Raw genomic sequence first — 22,690 nt, 5'->3', positions numbered from 1 at the left:
GATCCACCTATGGCTCATTCTGGGATGCATTTACAATTAACCTCTGTGGTCAGTGTACTAAGTATAAGAAAGTATAAACTTTTTCCTAAGACATTATCATAAATCATTATGACACACAAGTTGTTAGATACTAGAAAGGCATCTTGAAGAAATGATGGACATTTTAAAATTGAAACCCCTTTTAAAAAAATCTTACAGATAAATGTTACGCTGAGTTAAGAGGAAGGGTCACAGGAACCATGGAGGGCCTTTGGCATCCAAATATCTGATGTAGAGAAGGAAAACATCTTTTCTCCTGCACAAGACATTTCCTATTTACAGTTAAGCAACATAGCTGGTCACTTGATGGAGGCCACTTTGTCTCCAGCGTTCATTTCCTTCATCCTATACACTTTCTATTTTTTGTCCTTTAGAATATTGACAAATACTGTACAGACTGGTACCTGGTTCCAGAGAACAGATATCACCAGAGTACTTACAGTTTGAAAATATCCATGACAGATTCCTTCTAGAAATCAAGTGCCATTGGTTTTTTTTCTACCAAATACTTAGTTTTTTTCCTCTTATATTTAAAAACTTTAATCCTCTGAACTTTAAAGTAATTCACTCACCACATATTTATTGAACATGATGGACTGAAAACAACATAGAAGAATTATGTATGAAACCAACACCCACAGAGCATACAGGAATGAGCGTTTACATGCAGTTAGAAATAGAGATCAAGTGCATGATGGGATGAGGTCAGAGAGGAAGGAGCAGTGAGAGGGCACAGCCTCTGGAGACCAGAGTCATATCCCAGGCGATGCTTCACTGGCCGTGACACTCAGGCAAACTGCTGAATCTCAACATCTCATTTAACAAAGGAGCAGACCATGTTTATTTAATTCAAAAGATTATTGTGAAAAAGAGAAATAAGGCATGCACCCTGACTGTTTGTATTAGTTTCTAAGGTTGCTAGAACAAAGTGCCATAAACCAAGTGGCTTAAAACAACTGTAATTTATTCTCTTGCAGTCCCTGAGGCTAAAAGTCAGTGTCAGTGGGGCCATACTGTCCCTGACTGCTCTAGGGAAGAATCCTTCCTTGTGTCCTCCTAGCCTCTGGTGGCTGCTGGCAGTCCTTAGTGTTCCTTGCTTGCAGCGGCAAGCATCCAGCCTCTGCCTCCATCATTGCACGGTGTCCCCTCTGTCTCCACAGGGCCTAAGCACTCCTGTCATTGCATTTAAGGCCCATCTTAATCGAATATGAGCTCATCTCAATTCATAATATTTGTGAAGACACTGTTTCTTAATAAAATTACATTCTGAGGTCCCAGGTATCCATGAATTTTGGAGGGACACTATTCAACCCACTACACCAGCACAAGGTTTATACTCAATCAGTGGAAGCTTTGATGGTTATCAAGTGCCAAAATGCTAAGAGCAGAGAAAAAATGTATGGGTTGGAGTGATTAAGGAGATCTTCACAAGGGAAGTAAGGGTCAACAAGGGCTTTAAAGAAGTGGTAAAACTTTAAGAACTGAAGATGTGGTAGGTATCAGGTGGGGAGAACCGCATATCAGTATATTAACAATAGAGTTGTTAACCTTGTAAAATCAGCTATTAGACAGAAATCTCCCATGCCTCAGTAAGAATTAAGAACTATAATCTTTGTGTTCATGGATAACTGCTTATGTTAGCATTCAATTACTTTGTAATGATTACCCAAAAACCTGGCAACTTAAAATAACAGATATTAGCTGGGAGTGGTGGCACACCTTGTCATTCCAGCAACTTGGAACTTGGGAGACTGTGGAAGGAGGGTTTCAAGAAAGAGGGGAGGAGAACATGTTTAAAAACAAGGTGGGAGAGGAGGAGGGTCAGGGATAAACCATGGTGGCATTATTATTATTATTTTGGTACCAGAGATTGAACCCAGGGGCACTTAACCACTGAGCCACAACCCCAGTCTCTTTTATTTTTTATTTTGAGACAGGGTTCCCCTGAGTTGTTTAGGTCCTTGGTTAAGTTGCTGAGCCTGGCTTAGAACTCAATACTCCTGCCTCAACCTCCTGAGTCCCTGGGATTACAGGCATGCACCACCATACCCAGCTACCACGGTCTTATTTTAATTAATTAATTGCAGCTCCACCTACTTCAGTTTTCAGGAAATACTTCCACCAAAATAGTAAAACCCAAATGCCAAATAATGATAGTGATGACAGGAAAAGCACAACTTAAAAATGACAAATGAGGAAAGAATAATTAAATGAATATGTGAATGTCATATAAGCAGATGGATAGGACATTTGACCCTGAGCTTCCTGGTGGCCAAAGTAAAAGATGAAAAAACTATAGAATAGGTAATACTGAGAGACCAGAAAGAAAACACATGGTGAATTCATTTAGCAGGTATTGGAGACAGAAAAATGTGCTGGTGATATTGCTGAGGCATAAAAATGGAAAAAAGATTAAAATCATCAGAGGAAGACCCATGACACAGAGAGCCACTCATTGGTTAATATGGTCACTAAGAATCTGTAGTATCTACCAACATTTCCTGGTATCTACAGAGATTATTATAGGGCCAGTGACTATTATTTTTTTGTATATGTGTAGTACAAATGAAATATATCTTTTTTTAAAGCCAGAGTAATTTCCTTTGGCTCCAATTGAAGTATCAGGGGATATGATGTTTAATTACTATCTACTAACCATTATAGAAGTTGGCACTACTCAGAGGGAGAGGAAAAATATGAGAAGGCTTGTTTATCAGTAGGTATGAAATAAAGAAACAGCAGGATTTCTCCTGTTTCCTCCTCTGCCTGCTAAAAAAAAAGTAGGAGCATCCGAGGCCTTCCTGAAAATTAGGAGAATTGGCATTCTGCCTTAATTTCTTCCACCAGATTTCACGCTTGGGCCCAGGCCATTTCTGGTCTGGCAAAGCACAAGGTGCTAATTTGTGCTCAGTTCCAGGTAATGTTTTGCTCTGGGTGGTGGAGATGCATGGTTTGCAAGAGCTGCGTGAGCAAGGTGAGGACTCTCTTGCACTTTCAGGGCCTGGTGGTGGGTGGGAGAGGTGGGGGGGCGGAGGCGCGCTCTTACAATTTTAGTATCATACGAAGGAGCATTTCATTTTCTACCTGGAAGCACGAACCACAGAAAAAATGTGAACTTGAGCAAATGATTTATAGTTAAGCATTCCGTGTTAGATTCCGTTCTTCGCCACATTCCCGCCTCCCTTTTCCACCATGGACCCTGTTAGAATTTGCAGGAGACAGCCAGGGTGAGGGGTTGGCACCGCTCCTCCAAATTGCTGTTACTTCAGGTGTTTTCAGAATTTATTCTACAAAGCCTCATGACCCTCTCCAGGCACCTTCCTGACTTCACAAGACTCCAGCGGCTCCCCACCATCTGGTGTCTGACCGCCACCCTCTTCTGCCATCAAGGCCCCCAACATAAAAAGCAGCATCCTTTAAAACCCAGGTAGTATATTTGTTGGCCATTTGTGTCTCTTCTTTTGAGAAGTTTCTGTTTAGTTCTTTTGCCCATTTATCCATTGGGTTATTTGGGTTTTTGGTGTTAAGTTTTTTGAGTTAATCCCCTATTAGAGAAGTAGCTGACCGAGATTTTCCCCCATTCTGCTCTCTTTTCACAGTCTTTTTTTAAAATCTTTTTTTTTTTTCAGTTGTACATGGACACGATATGTTTATTTATTTATTTTTATGTGGTGCTGCAGTTGGAACCCAGTGCCTTGAGTGATCTTCCACTGAGCTACAGCCCCAGCCCCCTCTCACACTCTTCATCATTTCCTTTGCTTGTAGAAGCTTTTTAGGGTGATGGCATACCACTTACTGATTTTTGGTTTTATTTCTTGTGCTTTGGGAAGGAAGAAGTTGATGCCAGCACCTGTATGATGAAGTGCTGACCCTATGTTTTCTTCTAGAAGTTGTAAAGTTTCTGGCCTAATTTGTAAGTCTTTGATCCATTGAGTGTTGTGCAGAGTGAGAGAGAGAGTGATATAGCTATCCAGTTTTCCCAGCACCATTTGTTAAAAAGATTGTCTTTTCTCCAAAATATATTTTTGGCATCTTTGTCAAATATCAGATGGCTATAGGAATGTGGATTTGTCTCTCTGTCTTCTATTCTGTTCCATTGATCTTCATGTCTGTTTTGATGCCAATACCATGCTGTTTTTGTTACTATAGCTCTGTAGTATAATTTCAGATTAGGTATTGTGATGCCTCCTCTTTTGCTTTTCTTGATTAGTGTTGATTTGGTAATTCTGAGTCTCTTATTCTTCCAAATGAATTTAAGAAATGTTTTTATAATTCTGTGAAGAATGTCCTTGGTATTTTGCAATTGAGGAAATGCAGATCAAAACTACACAGAGTTTTCATCTCTCTCCAGTCAGAATGGCAACAATCAAGAATACAAACAATAATAAATGCTGGTGAGGTTGTGGGGAAAAGGGTACACTTATACATTATTGGTGGGACTGTGGACTAGTTCTGGAAAGCAGTATGGAGACTCCTCATAAAACTAGGGATGGACTCACCATATGACCCAGATTTTTTTATATTTTCTCATACCATATCATACTGTAGTATGATACAGCCACCTCTGTGTTTAGAGCAGCACAATTCACAATAGCTAAATTATGGAATCAAACCAGAAACCCATCAATAGATGTATGGATTAAGAAATTATGGTATATGTATACAATGGAGTTTCACTCAACTATAAAAAAAATGAAATTATGGCATCTGACAGTAAATGGATAGAAATGGAGAATATCATGCTAAATGGGTTGGGCCAAACTCAAAAACTCAAAGGTCAAATGTTTTCTCTCATCCGGGGAAGCCAGGAAAGGGGGAGGGAAGGATAGGAGAACATAAAGGGAAGATCAGTAATGTAGAGGCAGAGTGGATGGGTAAGGGAAAGCAATGCAGAATGAATTCTTAGAAAATCATGTTATGTGCATATATAAAGATACGATAGGGAACTTCACCTTTATGCATAGGTAGAAAGAACCAATCAGTTATAAATTAATAAAGGGAAAGGAAGTCTAGTAGAGTAGAGGAAGGAGAATGGGAGAAGGAGGGAGGATGGGAGGAAAAGAGGAGAGAAAGGGAGGGAATCATAAACTGAAATTGAATTCTATGCCTGTATAAGTTTGTTGGGAGGAAGCCAACTATTATGTATGGCTATAAAGCTCTAAAACAAACAACAGCAGCAACAACAAAGCCCAAGTTGTTCCTGCAAAGGCTTCCTGGGTCCTGGGCACCTGCATAACACAAAGCAAACATCTGCCCAGTGAACGACCATCCTGAATGACAGTATCCTGTTGGTTTACTGATAAGGGTGAACTGCTAGGTCTGCTCTGCACCTGCACCCTTGTCACTTCTTTCTGGGCATATAGATGACACTCTGTGGAGCCTAGTCAGTTCCTCCTTCATCTTTACACCTTCGCTTTCAAAGCTCTTGGAAGTCTTAGCCTAGAGAGGACAACCAGTTGTCTTTTCTAGGTGGGAAAGCTGACACTAAACTTGGGAATTCTCATTCGGGGTGCTCCACAGAAGGTCTTATCATTTCCCGCAGAGGGAAGAACCTAGGAGAGTGAGTTTCCATTTAAGTTATTACCTCCAGGCACTTTGTTCTCTTCCCTCCCCTTAAAAATTCATTTGTGTGGTGGAGGTGGCTGAGTGGTGGAGCTCATGCTTAGTGTTCACTAGACCCTGTGTTGGATTCCCAGCACCAAAAATAAACAAATAAGAAAAACAAAACTAGTAAAAAGTTTAAAATAGCAGGGTAATGTATTTTCAGCATAAAATTTGTCAGCATAAAAATTGACAACAGGGGCTGGGGAGATAGCTCAGTCAGTAGAGTGCTTGCCTTGCAAGAATAAGACCCTGGGTTTGATCCCCAGCACCCAAAAAAAAAAAAAAAATTGGCAACAGTGGTTGGAGGAGAAGGGGAGAGTTCTGGAAATCTCACAACTGCACAGAAGGTGACTCGAAAGATAAAAAATGACCAAGCCAATCTGTAATCCTACACCCTTTCTTGACTCCTGCCAGCTAGCTTCCTGGTTGAGTGCAGCAGATGTTGCAGCAGATATCCACTTTACAGGAGGATTTGTTAAAATCCCACCCCAGGGGTTCTGACTCTGGGGCAAGGGAAGAGGCCTAAGAATTAGAATTTCTAACAGGTTCTCAGGTGCTGCTGCTGCCGGTCATGGGACCTCATTTTGTAGGCCACTAGTTTAAGTTTAACGGAAAGGACAAAAGCTTTGAAGAAGGGTGGGCTTGAGTTTCAGTCCTAAATCTGTCCTAGTCCTTATTAACCAGTCTCACTACTCTGGGGCATGTGACTGAATGCTCATAACTGGCTTCTTCATCCTTAAAATGGGGAAAATAATATCTACCCCACAGAGTTTATTAATTCCACAAATATTTGTTGTATGACTATTGTAGTACCAGGTGCTAAGCTAAGCAGTGGGGACAGGACAATACATGAGACAGTCTTTGATGTCAAGGAACTTCAGTTATGGAGCTTAAAAATATAAAATTTACAAAGCTCAAGGGATGTCCAATAAACCTTGATTTTATTTTGCTCACAGGAAGTAACATGGTTCTGCTTTTATTTATTTATTTTTTCATTTCTTTATTCAAGATATTTCAAATTTCACAGCATGGAACCAGGAACCATGCCTCTTTCCTGGTCTAGGTGGAAAATTTGAGGTGCAGGCAACTGTAATGGTTTGAATTTTATCCTCCAAAAATTTATACGTACTTTAGGGTACCCCCTATCTACCTTCCAGTCAGAAAGTGATCTTATTTGGATATAGGGTCTTCGCAGATGTAGTCAAGTTAAGATGAAGTTATTAGGGTGGAACCAGTGTGACTGATGTCACTGTAATGTAGGGGAAATTTGGACATAGAGACACACAGGAAGATGCCAAGTGGACATTGGAGTTATGTTGTGATAAACCAAGAGATGCCAAGGGCTGTCACTAGAAGCCAGGGTAGAAGCATGGAACATATTCTCCCTCTTAACTTCAGAGGGAATCAACCCTGCCAGCCCCTTGATTTCAGGCTCCCAACATCCAGAACTATGAGACACTAATCTCTATTTTTTTGGGGGGGGGGCACGGGGGATTTAACTCAGGGGCACTCTACCACTGAGCCACATCCCCAGTCCTATTTTGTATTTTATTTAGAGACAGGTTCTTACCGAGTTGCTTAGTGCCTTGCCATTGCTGAGGCTGGCTTTGAACTCTCGATCCTCCTGTCTCAGCCTCCCAAGCCACTGGGATTACAGGTGTGTGCCACTACACCCAGCTGTAGAAACCCTTTTGTTATAGCAGACTGAAACAGGTACTGTGGGGTATGTGACAATGATGGGGTATGGCATCTCATCATTGGCACAGTGCACTGAGGAGAGATCTTATTCCATACAGCTCCTATTTTTCCCATATATCTCTTTATTGTTTACATTTTTATTTATTTAATTAATTAATTAATTAATTTTTATGTGGTGCTAAGGATCAAACCCAGTGGCTTACCTGTCGCTCTACCACTGAGTCACAACCCAGCCCTTGTTTGCATTTTTAATAAATATGCTTGTTACTTAAAACATTTAAATGTAGGTAAAATTACTGCAAAATAACTCTGAAAAGAGTAAATTCCTGTGTCTCTAGATCTTTTAGTTTTTTTTACAATATTAGTATTATTATTGTTATTTTGTGGTGCTAGGGATGGAACCCAGGGCCTCACTCATGCTAGGCAAGCACTCTATCACTAAGCTACCCACAAGTCCTCTAGATATTTTTAATCTTTCAGTTAAGCAACAGCCATAACCATCTGTCAGTCTATCAGGAAGTCTGCACAGGGTCAGAGCGTGGATTAGAAGACCTCACTCCAATTCTAAAACCATATGAAAATTTTCAAAATATCTGCAGAGTAACTGTTGCAGGCAAAGCACTTTTAGACATTCAGGGATTGCCACACAGAAATTCAAGTAAAAGAATGTGCCATCTAATCAGGACCAGGAGGACTGAGAAGTAAGAACACAGCAAGGCAGCTTGTGATCACTGCTCCAGGATTCCTGTGAAGGAGGGAGCGCTCACCTTCTAGGTGCATCAGGGCCGGCAACTTTAAAAAAAATATATGTATATATGTATGTATGTAGATGTATATATAAAAATGTAATGGACACAATACCTTTTTCTATTTATTTATTTTTATGTGGTGCTGAGGATCGAACCCAGTGCCTCTCACGTGCCAGGAAAGTGCTCTACCACTGAGCCACAACTCCAACCCTGGGCCGCACCTTGAAGACTGTGGAAGGTGCTTCTAGTGAGACTTGGGAGGAGTGTGAGGGGCGAGGGAATTGGCAGGGCATTCTGCAGAGTGGAGGAGAAGGAGCAGAACTCTTTCTGATGCTTAACTTAGAAAACCAGTTGTAAACTCGTGTCTCTCTTAAGGGGTACGTGATAAAGGCAGGGAGATAGATTTTAGAAAAATATTTGTTTTTTAACTTTTGAACAGGTAATATATCCACATGGTAATGAACCAAAAAATATGAGACACAAGAAAGATCTGTATTCTTTTCTCCTTCAGAAGTGTACGGACTTTCCTGATCTCAGCTATTTCTAGAATAAAGGTCAAGTTAGCTAGGGTACAGAAAGACTAGATTCCAGCTTTGTGGGGCAGTGGCTGGACTGTTCTTGCAGAAACTTTGTCAGCCAATGGGAATCTTTTCTAAACCACCTACTCAGCTCTGCTCCCGGATCTTGGCCCCAGGCTGCAGTGGACCATTTACCTTTGGGATCAGGATGGCCAGACAAGTTCTGCCATCCTAGGAACGACTGCCTGTTCAGTCATCTCCAGTTCTCCCAGTGACTGAAGGAGGCTGGGCCAGAGTCTCCACTGGTGACACCTGGCAGTGGCTGAGGACAAGAGTGTCCTGGGGAGTGGCCTGGTGTTTCACTTTGTGCTGCTTTCACACACACAATACAGACTCCACATCTACCCCAGTTGCAGTACAGGTCTCATTTTAAAAGACACCAGTACCTGCCAGGTGCTCTGCAGCCTCTCTGGCTTGGAGCACTCACGGATCACAGGTATGCCCGCAGCTGATAAGATCCTTTTGTGAAGGACAGAGAAAACATCGAACATAATATGAGGAGCTGTTTCTGTCACATTCTATCTCATCTGCAGCCCAGTTGTGCCAGGGGGGTTGGGTAGGTGGCAGACAGGCCAAGAAAGTGCCTAGAAACAGCATGGGAGACATATGGTTTACGGGGGAAAACTTACAAGAGATCAGTGACTGCTCCAAGAAGAGTTCAGTGGTGACAGACTGGCAGGTAGCACCTCCGTCCCTCAAGGCGTTTTGTGCAGAGTGGCAGGTTGGGTGAGTGACAGGTATCCTCTCCACCGTACCCTCAGTTCTGCACCCACCTGCACTCAGAGTGGGGTCTTATATGTTCAGGCTGCAGAAGCAGTGACGTCATCAGCATTAGCTTGTTTGGTTTTCTTGTCCCAAGGAGTATCTGTCCTGGTGTTCCTGCAAGAAAGCAGCTTTCTGCAGGTAGCACTAACTTGCCCTAGTTCCCCTACACAGAAGACAAGGTCATTCTCCTTTAAGACAATATGTATCTGGACTTTCTAGCCTGGGATTGCTCTTATTGTTCCTAGGGCGCAAAAAGGGGAAATTCAGGGACCTGGTGTTTTATGGACCTCTTTTCTTTAGTGATGATACACCCTCTATTCACCAGTAAGTTAGGACTTTCTGATTTCCCAATTTTCCCTTTGAAGAACATTTCCCCCACAGGTCAGAGTCATCTCAGAAACACAGCAGCATCGGCTCAGTATCAGCCCCTGACCAGGGTGGTAAAATGCTGCTTCATCCTCCTTCCCATATTTCCACTCTGAAAATCCTGTCAAAGAATCTCTCTTTAACCAGGCACTGTGGTGCACATCTGTAATCCCAGCGACTCGGGATTCTGAGGCAGGAGGATTGCAAGTTCAAGGCCAGCCTCAGCAGCTTAGCAAGATCCTGTTTCACAAAAAAAGATAAAAAAGGGCTGGGTGTAACTCAGTGGTGAAGCACCCCTGGGTTCCATCCCCAGCACACAAAACAACTACATCGAATTAATTTTTTTTTTTTGTGTGTGTCTCATACGTGAAGTCTGTTTCCCAGTTTACTATTGTTTATTATTTTTCCCCCTGAATGTAATTTGGTTCTTTTCTCTCGCAGCTTTTAAAATTCTGTCTTTATTTTGTATGTTAGGTATTTTCATAATAATGTGCCTTGGTGTGGGTCTGTTGTAATTTTGTATATTTGGAGTCCTATAAGCCTCTTGTACTTGGTTTTCCATTTCGTTCTTCAGATTTGGGAAATTTTCTAATATTATTTCATTGAATAGATTGTTCATTCCTTTGGTTTGTTTCTCTAAGCTTTCCTCAATCCCAGTAATTCTTAAATTTGGCCTTTTCATGATATTCCATAATTCTTGTAGATTCTGTTCATGATTTCTTACCATCTTCTCTGTTTAGTCAAGTTTGTTTTCAAGATTAAACATTTTGTCTTCAATGTCTGAGGTTCTGCCTTCCAGGTATTCTATCCTTTTGGTTATGCTTTCTATAGAGTTTTTAATTTGATTTATTATTTCCTTCATTTCAAGGATTTCTGTTTGTTTTTTTTTTCAGTATCTCTAACTCTTTATTGAAATGATCTTTTGCTTCCTGTATTTGCTCTTTTAGCTGTTGATTGGTGCGATCATTTAATGCCTGCATTTACTCTTTCATCTCATCCTTCAATGCCTGCATTTGCTCTTTCATCTCCTTGTTTGCTTCTCTGATCGTTTTAATTATGTACATTCTGAACTCCCTTTCTGACATTTCTTCTGCAATGCTGTCATTGGGTTTTATTGATATAGCATCTAGGTTTGTTTGGGACATTTTCTTCCCTTGTTTTCTCATATTGGTCAGATGTCAGTGGGACTCTGAGATATTGCAGATTCCTCTATTGGCTTATTAGTGTCCCTGTAGATTTCCAGTATATCACCTCCCAAGCTTCGGTAGCCTGAAGTCTTGGAGGAACTTGATAATGCAGTGCTTCCGAAGAAAGCTGCCCCTGGCCCTCCCCAGGGTGCGGGGTTGGGAACTGGGTGTGCTCAGAAAGCCTCTCCCTGGGCGGGTCTGCTCCAAGAAGCTGGCTGTGGACGGGGCCTGCCAGGGGATGGAGCGGGCTGCTCGGGAAATCCTCTCCCCGCCCTGCCTTGGTTCGAGAATCTGCCCACTGTCCCCGCCTGCCACCCTGGCCGAGTTTTACCCAGTGGGAGTGACTCACCCAGCGCCTGAGTTGGTACGAGTCTCTCTATCCCTCCCCTCTTGAATCCTGAGTTCTGGAGCAACAGGAGATGCAGTCACCCTCTAGTCCGCCATCTCGAAAATCCCTGTTTATTATTTTTTTTAATTAAAATCTTTTTTATTTTTACAGACTGCATTTTGATTCATTGTATACAAATGGAGTACAACTTTCATTTCTGTGGTTGTACACAATGTAGATTTATATCATTCATGTAATCATAAATACACATAGGGTAACACTGTCTGTTTCATTCTACTATCTTTCCACCTCCCACCCTTCCCACCCCATTTTCCTCTATACCATCCAAAGTTCCTTCATTCTTCTCTCCCCCACTTCAGCCCCCCCCCGTTATATATCGTCTTGCACTTATCAGAGAAAACATTTGGCCTTTGGTCTTTTGGGATTGGCCTATTTCACTTAGCATAATATTTTCCAACTTCATCCATTTACTAGCAAATGCCATTTTATTCATCTTTATGGCTGAGTAATATTCCATTGTGTGTGTGTGTGTGTGTGTGTGTGTGTGTGTGTGTATCACAGTTTCTTTATCCATTCATCAATTGAAGGGCATCTAGGTTGGTTCCACAATCTAGCTATTGTGAATTGAGCTGCTATAAACATTGATGTGGCTGCATCAGTGTAGTAAGCTGATTTTAAGTCCTTTAGGTATAGACTAAGGAGTGGGATAGCTGGGTCAAATGGTGGTTGCATTCCAAGTTTTCTGAGGAATCTCCATACTGCTTTCCAGAGTGGCTACACCAATTTGCAACTCCACCAGCAATGTATGAGTGTGCCTTTTCCCCACATCCATGCCAACACTTATTATTGCTTGTGTTCTTGATAATAGTCCATTCTAATTGAATTTAGATGAAATCTTAGGGTGGTTTTAATTTGTATTTCTGTAATTACTAGGGATGATGAGCACTTTTTCATATATTTGTTCATCACCTGTATATCTTCTTCTGTCTAGTGTCTACCCAGTTCCTTAGCCCATTTATTGATTGGGTTCTTTGTATTTTGGGTGTAAAGTTTTTTAAGTTCTTTATAAACTTTGGAGATGAGTGCTCTGTCTGAAGTGTGTGTGGAAAAGATTTTCTCCCACTCTGTAGACTCTCTTTTTCACATTATTGTTTCCTGTGCTGAGAAAAAAAACTTTTTAGTTTGAATCTATCCCATTTATTGATTCTTGCATTTATTTCTTGTGCTATGGGGGTCTTGTTAAGGAAGTCTGGTCCTAAGCCAACATGATGGAGATTTGGGTCTACTATTTGGTGAAGGGTCTTGGGCCTAATTCCTAGATTCTTGATCCATTTTGAGTTGAGTTTTGTACAGGGTGAGAGATAGGGGTTTAATTTCATTTTACTGCATGTGAATTTCCAGTTTTGACACAACCATTTGTTGAAGAGGCTATCTTTTCTCCATTGTATGTTTTTGGCACCTTTGACTAGTATGAGATAACTATATTTATGTGGGTGTATCTCCATGTCTTCTATCCTGAACTATTGGACTACCTGTCTATTTTGGTGCCAATACCATGCCATTTTTGTTACTGTTACTCTATAGTAGAGTTTAAGGTCTGGTATTGTGATACCTCCTGCATCACTCTTCCTGCCCAGGATTGCTTTGGCTATTCTGGGTCTTTTGTTCTTCCAGATGAATTTCATGATTGCTTTTTTTTATTTCTATGAGAAATGTCATTGGGATTTTAATTGGAATTGCATTAAATCTGTATAACACCTTTGGAAGTATGGCCATTTTGATAATATTAGTTCTGCCTATCCAAGAACATGGGAGATCTTTCCATCTTTTTTTTTTTTTTTTTTTTCAAGATAAAAGATTTATTTTTGTCTCATGGTCTCACAGATTTCAGGTCATGGTCACCTGGCCTGTTTGCTTTGTGCCGGTGACAAAAAGAGGGAGACAGGAAGGAGGTGGAGTTCCAGTATCCCCTTCAAGGCGTGACCCCAATAACTTACTTTCTTCCTCTAGGCCCTACCTCCTAATGGTTCTGCCATCTCCCAGTGGTACCACAGGCTGATCACCAAATCTTTAGCATGTGGGTCCTTGGGAAACAGTTAAGATCAAACTGGCTGGGTGCTGTGTGGCGCATGCCCGTAATCCCAGTGGCTGGGGAGGCTGAGGCAGGGGAATCGTGAGTTCAAAGCCAGCCTTAGCAATTTAACGAGGCCCTAAATAACTCAGTGAGACCCTGTCTCCAAACAAAATATGAAAAAGGACTGGAGATGTGGCTATCTAGCAAAGCATCACTGAATTCAATCCCTGGTACCAAACAAAACAAAACAAAACAAAAAATCAAACTATAACAATTACTCTGATACACTCTGTGTGTGTGTGCATATGTGTGTGTGTGTGTAGTACTAGGAATTGAACTCAGGTGTGCTTTACTACTGAGCTACATCCCAGCCCTTTTATTTTTTATTTTGAGACAGGATCTTACTAAGTTACCCAGGTTGGCCTCAAATTTGTGATCCTCCTACCTCAGCTTCCTGAGCCACTGGGATTATAGGTAGGTGCCGCTGTTTTGTTTTGTTTTGGTTCGGTTTGGTTTTTGGTTTTTTGGTACCAAGGGTGCTTAACCACTGAGAAACATCCCCAGTTCTTTTTATTTTTTAATTTTGAGACAGGATCTTGCTAAATTGCTTAAGGCCTCACTAAGTTGCTGAGGCTGGCCTTGAACTTGGGATCCTTCTGCTTTAGCCTCCTGAGCTGCTGGAATTATAAGCATGCACCACCCCAGTGGGCAGTTGGTTCTTTTATTAAAGTCAGCATCCCCTGTACGTAATGTGTCCTCTCCACACCTCTCCTTTTTTTTTTTTTTTTTTTTTTTCCATTATTATTTATTTATTTTGAAATTGACAGGGATTCAAGTGGCGAGGTACTAAAATGCTGAGGAGAGTGGCAGGAAACAGGTGGGAATATAAATTGGTACGATTTTTTTTTTTTTTTTTTTTTTACTGTCTGCCAAGTTATCCTATTTAGTTTCCTCATTTATTTTTTTTTCCTTCTTTTTTTTTTTTATTGTGAACAAATGGGATACATGTTCTTTCTCTGTTTGTACATAGAGTAAAGGCATACCATTTGTGTAATCATACGTTTACATAGGGTGATGTTGGTTGATTCATTCTGTTATTTTTTTCCCCTTCCCCCCACCCCTCCCCTCTTTTCCCTCTATACAGTCCTTCCTTCCCCCATTCTTGCCCCCCTCCCTAACCCTCACTCTAACCCTAAAACTAACCCCTCCCACGCCCCATTATGTATCATCATCCACTTATCAGTGAGATCATTCTTCCTTTGGTTTTTTGAGATTGGCTTATCTCACTTAGCATGATATTCTCCAATTTCGTCCATTTGCTTGCAAATGCCATAATTTTATCATTCTTTATGGCTGAGTAATATTCCATTGTATATATATGCCACAGTTTCTTTATCCATTCATCAACTGAAGGGCATCTAGGTTGGTTCCACAATCTGGCTATGGTGAATTGAGCAGCAATGAACATTGATGTGGCTGTATCTCTGTAGTATGCTGATTTTAAGTCCTTTGGGTATAGGCCAAGGAGTGGGATAGCTGGGTCAAATGGTAGTTCCATTCCAAGTTTTTTAAGGAATCTCCATACTGCCTTCCAGAGTGGTTGCACTAATTTGCAACCCCACCAGCAATGTATGAGTGTACCTTTTTCCCCACATCCTCGCCAACACCTGTTGTTGCTTGTGTTCTTGATAATCGCCATTCTGATTGGGGTGAGATGGAATCTTAGGGTGGTTTTGATTTGCATTTCTTTTATTACTAGAGATGCTGAACATTTTTCCATATGTTTGTTGATTGTTTGTAGGTCTTCTTCTGTGTAGTGTCTGTTCATTTCCTTAGACCATTTGTCGATTGGATTATTTGTAGTCTTGGTGTTGAGTTTTTTGAGTTCTTTATAGATTCTGGAGATTAGTGCTCTATCTGAAGTATGATTGGCAAAGATTTTCTCCCACTCTGTAGGCTCTTTCTTCACATTGCTGATAGTTTCCTTTGCTGAGAGAAAGCTTTTTAGTTTGAATCTATCCCAGTTCTTGAGTCTTGCTTTTATTTCTTGTGCTATGGGAGTCCTGTTGAGAAAGTCTGGTCCTAAGCCGACATGTTGAAGATCTGGACCTACTTTTTCTTCTATAAGATGCAGGGTCTCTGGTCTGATTCCGAGGTCCTTAATCCATTTTGAGTTTAGTTTTGTGCACGGTGAGAGATATGGGTTTATTTTCATTTTGTTGCATATGGATTTCCAATTTTCCCAGCACCATTTATTGAAGAGGCTATCTTTTCTCCATTGCATATTTTTGGCCCCTTTGTCTAGTATGAGGAAATTATATTTGTTTGGGTTTGTGTCCGTGTCCTCTATTCTGTACCATTGATCTACCTGTCTATTTTGGTACCAATACCATGCCGTTTTTGTTACTATTGCTTTGTAGTACAGTTGAAGTTCAGGTATTGCAATACCCCCTGCTTCATTTTTCCTGCGAAGGATTGCTTTAGCAATTCTGGGTTTCTTATTCTTCCAGATGAATTTCATGATTGCTTGTTCTACTTCTGTAAGGTACATCATTGGGATTTTAATTGGAATTGCATTGAATCTGTATAGCACTTTTGGTAGTATGGCCATTTTGACAATATTAATTCTGCCTATCCAGGAACATGGGAGATCTTTCCATCTTCTAAGGTGTTCCTTAATTTCTTTCTTTAGTGTTCTGTAGTTCTCATTGTAGAGGTCTTTCACCTCTTTTGTGAGATTGATTCCCAAGTATTTTATTTTTTTCGAGGCTATTGTGAATGGAGTAGTTTTCCTAACTTCTCTTTCTGAAGATTCATCACTTATGTATAAAAATGCATTGGATTTATGAGCATTGATCTTGTATCCTGCTACTTTACTGAATTCACTTATGAGTTCTAAGAGTTTTCTGGTGGAATTTCCTGGTTCCTCTAAGTATATAATATCATCAGCAAATAGGGATAGTTTGAGTTCTTCTTTTCCAATTCATATCCCTTTAATTTCTTTGGTCTGTCTAATTGCTCTGGCTAGAGTTTCAAGGACGATATTGAATAGGAGTGGTGAGAGAGGGCATCCCTGCCTTGTTCCAGATTTTAGGGGGAATGCTTTCAGTTTTTCACCATTAAGAATAATATTAGCCATGGGCTTAGCATAGATGGCCTTTACAATGTTAAGGAACGTTCCCACTTTCCCTATTTTTTCTAGTGTTTTGAGCATGAAGGGGTGCTGTATTTTATCAAATGCTTTTTCTGCATCTATTAAAATAATCATGTGATTCTTGACTTTAAGTCTGTTGATATGGTGAATTACATTTATTGATTTCCTGATGTTGAACCAACCTTGCATCCCTGGGATGAAACCCACTTGATCATGGTGCACTATCTTTTTAATACATTTTTGTATGCGATTTGCTAAAATTTTGTTGAGAATTTTTGCGTCGATGTTCATTAAGGATATTGGTCTGAAATTTTCTTTCCTCAATGTGTCTCTATCTGGTTTAGGTATCAGGGTGATATTGGCTTCGTAGAATGAGTTTGGAAGGGTTCCCTCCTCTTCTATTTCATGGAATACTTTGAAAAGTATTGGAATGAGCTCTTCTTTAAAGGTTTTGTAGAACTCGACTGAGAAACCATCACGTCCTGGACTTTTCTTTGTTGGTAGGCTTTTGATGACTTCTTCTATTTCATTACTTGAAATTGGTCTATTTAAATTGTGTATGTCCTCCTCGTTTAGTTTAGGCAATTCATAGGTCTCTAGAAACTTGTTGATATCTTCGAAATTTTCTATTTTGTTGGAATATAGATTTTCAAAATAGCTTCTAATTATGTTTTGTATTTCAGTCGTGTCTGTTGTGATATTTCCTTGTTCATTCCGAATTTTGGTGATTTGGGTTTTCTCTCGTCTTCTCTTTGTTAGTGTGACTAAAGGTTTATCAATTTTGTTTATTTTTTCGAAGAACCAACTATTTATTTTGTCAATTTTTTGTATTGTTTCTTTCGTTTCAATTTCGTTGATTTCAGCTCTGAGTTTAACTATTTCCTGTCTTCTACTACTTTTGGTGTTGGTCTGTTCTTCTTTTTCTAGGGCTTTGAGCTGTAGTGTTAGGTCATTTATTTTTTGAGTTTTACTTCTTTTATTAAATGCGCTCCATGAAATAAATCTTCCTCTAAGTACCGCTTTCATAATGTCCCAGAGATTTTGATACGATGTTTCTTTGTTCTCCTTTACCTCTAAGAATTTTTTAATTTCCTTCCTAATATCTTCTGTTATCCATTCCTCATATAATAGCATATTGTTTAATCTCCAGGTGTTGGAGTAATTTCTGTTTTTTGCTCTTTCATTTATTTCTAGTTTCAATCCATTATGGTCTGATAAAATACAAGGAAGTGTCTCTATCTTCTTGTATTTGCTAACATTAGCTTTGTGGCATAATATATGGTCTATTTTAGAGAAGGATCCATGTGCTGCTGAGAAGAAAGTGTATTCACTCTTCGTTGGATGGTATATTCTATAAATGTCTGTTAAGTCTAAATTATTGATTGTGTTATTGAGATCTATGGTTTCTTTGTTCAATTTTTGTTTGGAAGATCTGTCCAGTGGTGAGAGAGGCGTGTTAAAATCACCTAGTATTATTGTATTGTGGTCTATTTGGTTTCTGAGATTGAGAAGGATTTGTTTGACATACATGGGTGAGCCACTGTTTGGGGCATAGATATTTATGATTGTTATGTCTTGCTGATTTATGGTTCCCTTAAGCATTATGAAATGTCCTTCTTTATCCCTTCTGATTAACTTTGGCTTGAAGTCCACTTTATCTGAAATGAGGATGGATACCCCAGCTTTTTTGCTGGGTCCATGTGCATGGTAAGTTTTTTCCCATCCTTTCACCTTTAGTCTATGGGTATCTCTTTCTAAGAGATGAGTCTCTTGCAGGCAACATATTGTTGGATCTTTCTTTTTTATCCAATCTGCCAGTCTATGTCTTTTGATTGATGAATTCAGGCCGTTAATATTCAGGGTTATTATTGAGATATGATTTGTATTCCCGGTCATTTGACTCATTTTATTCATTTATTTGCTTATTTTTGACACAACTTGGTTCCTCTTTATTTGAGAGTTCCTTTAGGATATCTCCTCCCTTTGCTGATTTGCTTCTTTGTTTTTCATATCTTCTTCATGGAATATTTTGCCGAGAATGTTCTGTAATGCTGGCTTTCTTTTTGTATATTCTTTTAGCTTTTGTTTATCATGGAAGGATTTTATTTCGTCGTCAAATCTGAAGGTAAGTTTTGCTGGGTATAAGATTCTTGGTTGGCATCCATTTTCTTTTAGGGCTTGAAAAATGTTATTCCAGGCCCTTCTAGCTTTTAGGGTCTGGATTGAAAAATCTGCTGATATCCGTATTGGCTTCCCCCTGAATGTAATTTGATTCTTTTCTCTCACAGCCTTTAAGATTCTGTCTTTATTTTGTATGTTAGGTATTTTCATTATAATGTGCCTTGGTGTGGGTCTGTTGTAATTTTGTGTATTTGGAGTCCTGTAAGCCTCTTGAACTTGATTTTCCATTTCATTCTTCAGATTTGGGAAATTTTCTGAAATTATCTCATTGAATAGGTTGTTCATTCCTTTGGTTTGTTTCTCTAAGCCTTCCTCAATCCCAATAATTCTCAAATTTGGCCTTTTCATGATATCCCATAGTTCTTGGAGATTCTGTTCATGATTTCTTACCATCTTCTCTGTTTGTTCGACTTTGTTTTCGAGGTTAAATATTTTGTCTTCAATATCTGAGGTTCTGTCTTCCAGGTGTTCTATCCTATTGGTTGTGCTTTCTATGGAGTTCTTAATTTGGTTTATTGTTTCCTTCATTTCAAGGATTTCTGTTTGGTTTTTTTTCAATATCTCTAACTCTTTATTGAAATGGTCTTTTGCTTCCTGTATTTGCTCTTTTAACTGTCTATTGGTGCGTTCATTCAATGCCTGCATTTGCTCTTTCATTTCATCGTTTGCTTCCCTTATCATGTTGATTATGTACATTCTGAACTCCCTTTCTGACATTTCTTCTGCCATGCTGTCATTGGATTTTATTGATATAACATCCAGATTTGTTTGAGGCATTTTCTTCCCTTGTTTTCTCATATTGTTCAGGTATCAGTGGACTGCAGAGATGTTGCAGATTTCCTCTATTGACTTATAATGTTCCTGAAGATTGCTAGTGTATCCCCTCTTATCCTTCAGTAGCCTGAAGTCTTAGAGGAAGTTGATACTTCGGTGTTCCCCTAGGTAGCTGCCTCTCTAGGGGTGGTGGTCTTCAGGTGGGGTATATTCCCTGCTAGAGGGCAGAGGTGCCTCTACTTGTTGACCAGTGGTCATCCAAAGGGGAACTAGACTGCGGGCTGATGCAATGCCTGTTTGGGCCTGTGTCTCTGGTTTTACCGTCTTTGTGGGAAAACCTCACTCGGCGGGGAAGACCCACCCGGTGGGGAGGTCTCGCTAGTCAGTTCCCCTCCTAGAGGTTCCCCTCAGTCCACAACTACCGCCTGAGCAGGGCAGCCTTCCCAAGCAACGTTTCCAGGGGCCTGGACCTACCTCCTGGGCTTGGGAGCCCTGCCCTTTGCAGACGAGTCTCCTTAGGTGGCCCCTCCTCAGAGAAGCTGCCCGAAGTCCTGGAACCTTCGCTCCACCCCTCAGCTGGTCTCTGTGTAGCTCTCCTGGGCCTGGGAGCCTCACCCTTCGTAGACGAGTCTCCTTAGGTTGTCCCTTCTTAGAGAAGCTGCCCGAAGTCCTGGAACCTTCACTTCGCCCCTCAGCTTGTCTCTGTGTAGTTCATTCAAGAAAAGGTGCCTAGGTCCCTGGACCGGACCTTGCTATGCACCTAATCGCCTGGCTATGCAACCCGCCCTCTGACCAGTCACTTGGAGCCTCGTACATATGTTCCAAGCCCCAGTGACCCGTCGCTCGTCTCTTCCTCCAGACAGCCACCCGGTTCTCTGTGTGGGCACTTGGAGACCAAGCCACTCACTGCGTACCTCCACCTCCTCTGGGCAGCCCCCTCCCCGTTGCTCAGGCGGTTGCTGGATCCAAACAACTCGCCGCCTGGGCAGGGCAGCCTTCGCCGGCAACGTTCTCTTTCTCTGGCAGCCACTCTTTCTCTGGCAGCCGCTGGAGCCCTGGCAGATCACTTCAAAACCAAGCGGTGTGTCGCACAACCTCCTTTGCAAAGTTCCCCGCTTTCTGAGTTCACTGCTCCAGCGGGGGAGGTGTGTCTTGCCGCCTGGGCAGGGCAGCCTTCGCAGGCAACGTTCCCAGGGGCCCGGACCTCCCTCCTGGGCTTGGGAGCCTCACCCTTCGCAGACGAGTCTCCTTAGGTTAGAGAATCTGCCCGCGGTCCTGGAAACTTCAATCCGCCATTTTTCGCTCCGCTTCGTTGTCCAGATCTTTCCATCTTGTAACATCTTCTTCAGTTTATTTCTTTAATGTTCTGTAGTTTTCATTGTAGAGATCTTTCACCTCTTTGGTTAGATTGATTCCCAAGTATTTTTTTTTTTTTTAGGGCTATTGTGAACAGAGTTGTTTTCCTCATTTCCCTTTGAGATGTTTCATTGCTTATGTATAAAAATTCTTTAGATTTATGCATGTTGATTTTATATCCTGCTATTTTGCTCAATTCATTTATGAGGTCTAGAAGTTTTCTGGAGGAGTTTTTTTTGATCCTCTAAATAGAGAATCATGTCATCAGCAAATAGTGACAGCTTGAGTTCCTCTTTTCTTGTTCCTATCCCCTTATTTTTTTTAGTCTGTCTAATTGCTCTGGCTAGTATTTCAAGTACTATGTTGAATAGAAGTGGTGAAAGAGGGCATCCCTGTCTTGTTCCAGTTTTTAAAGGGAATGGTTTCAGTTTTTCTCCATTAAGAATGAGGTTGGCCATGGGCTTAGCATAAATAGCCTTTACAACGTCGAGGTATTTTCCTACTATCCTTATTTTTTCTATTGTTTTGAGCATGAAGGGGTGTTGTATTTTGTTGAATGCTTTCTCTGCATCAATTGAAATGATGATACAATTCTTAACCTTCAGTCTATTCATGTGATGAATTACATTTATTGATTTCTGGATGTTGACCCAACCTTGCATTTCTGGCACGAACCCCACTTGATTGTGGTGTACTATCTTCTTGATATGTTTTTGTATGCGATTTGCCAGGATTTTGTTAAGGATTTTTGCATCTATATTCATCAGAGATATCAGTCTAAAATTTTCTTTCCTTGATGTGTCTTTATCTGGTTTGGGTATGAGGGTGATAGAATTCATAGAATGAGTTTGGTAGGGTTCCCTCCTTTTCTATTTCCTGGAATACTTTGAAAAGTATTGGAATAAGTTCTTCTTTGAAGGTCTTGTAGAACTCGACTGAGAATCCATCTGGTCCTGGGCTTTTCTTGGTTGGTAGACTTTTGATGGTTTCTTCTATTTCATTGCTTGATATTGATCTGTTTAAATTGTGTATGTCCTCCTGGTTCAGTTTGGGAGGATCATATGTCTCTAGAAATTTGTGGATGTCTTTGGTATTTTCTATTTTGTTGGAATATAGATTTTCAAAGTAACTTCTCATTATGTTATGTATTTCAGTGGTGTCTGTCATGATATTTCCTTTTACATCACAAATTTTAGTAATTTGAATTTTCCCTTTCCTTCTCTTTGTTAGTGTGGCTAAGGGTTTGTCTATTTTGTTTACTTTTTCAAAGAACCAACTTTTTGTTTTGTCAATTTTTTGAATTATTTCTTTTGTTTCAGTTTCATTGGTTTCAGCTCTGATTTTAATTATTTCCTTTCTTCTACTACTTTTGGTGTTGTTCTGTTCTTCTTTTTCTAGGACTTTGAACTGTAATGTTAGGTCATTTAGTTGTTGACTTTTTATTCTTTTCTTGAATGTGCTCCATGCAATAAATTTTCCTCTTAGTACCGCTTTCATAGTGTCCCAGAGATTTTGATATATTGTATTGTCGTTTTCATTGACCTCCTAAGAATTTTTTTATCTCCTCCCTGATGTTTTCTGTTATCCATGCTTCATTCAATAGCATATTATTTAGTCTCCAGGTGTTGGAGTAATTTGTGTTTTTTATTTTGTCATTGATTTCTAATTTCATTCCATTATGATCTGATAGAACACAAGGTAGTATCTCTTTTTTTTGCATTTACTAAGGGCTGCTTTGTGGCATAACATATGGTCTATTTTCGAGAAGGTTCCATGTGCTGCTGAGAAGAAAGTGAATTTGCTCGTTGATGGATGC

The 22,690-nt window shown here is 40.3% G+C and overlaps 1 protein-coding gene across 2 annotated transcripts in view; it reads left to right on the top strand.

The window, feature by feature from the left end:
- The window catches only part of Elapor1 (endosome-lysosome associated apoptosis and autophagy regulator 1), a 98,434-nt gene that overhangs the window by 18,003 nt on the left and 57,741 nt on the right, over positions 1-22,690 (top strand). The gene's annotated exons all lie outside the window — the stretch shown is intronic.

The sequence above is a fragment of the Sciurus carolinensis genome, chromosome 1, assembly GCF_902686445.1.
Source record: "Sciurus carolinensis chromosome 1, mSciCar1.2, whole genome shotgun sequence".
NCBI lineage: Eukaryota > Metazoa > Chordata > Mammalia > Rodentia > Sciuridae > Sciurus > Sciurus carolinensis.
The sequence above is the reverse complement of the archived record's forward strand: the minus strand, read 5'-3'. Positions and strand labels throughout refer to the sequence as shown.